Here is a 610-nt window from a genome sequence, read left to right as displayed (position 1 = left end):
TCCTGGCCCCTGTCTGAATTCTTGCCAAAACTCAGAGCAGGAGCTCCCTCAAGAAGAAGAACTTGACCGAGGTCTCCTGAAGCTTTCTAACTCCAGAACCAGGACGGCCTGATGCGCCCAAACCACACATTCCTGGAGCAACTGCTGCAGCCCCCAGCACGTTCGCGGCCTGACCCCTTGTAGGGGTTTAATAAAGTTTCTCCGATGCTCTGGCTGATTGACTGGGAAAGGAAGCAGGAGAGGCATGTGCCTGCAGGAGGGCCCCCCCAACAGGAGCTCTGACTCACAACCTGTTTGGCAATGAGCAGCCCTCTTTGGTTTCCTGAATCTCTCTCTCTTAATGGCAGATGTTTTAAAACAATGATCGTGACAATGACACTGTAATCCCCTACTTTCCCTTGCATCATAGGGTTTTTTCAAGTGTTTTTGCAGACTTGCTCTGAAGGGTAATAATATTTTTTGGACTAAGCATTTGCAAAGACTTTTGAGGGTCCCTTCAGATAAGGGCAGCCCCCAGGGCTGGGAATCTGTTAATAGTCCGTGCCGGGAGGGGCAGGGAGGAGAACTGGATTCAAAATCGAGGGTAATTTGGAAGGGGGTGGTTGAGGCT

The sequence above is a fragment of the Bison bison genome, unplaced genomic scaffold, assembly GCF_000754665.1.
Source record: "Bison bison bison isolate TAMUID 2011002044 unplaced genomic scaffold, Bison_UMD1.0 scf7180017864307, whole genome shotgun sequence".
Classification (NCBI taxonomy): Eukaryota; Metazoa; Chordata; class Mammalia; order Artiodactyla; family Bovidae; genus Bison; species Bison bison.
Note: the sequence above shows the minus strand (reverse complement) of the source record.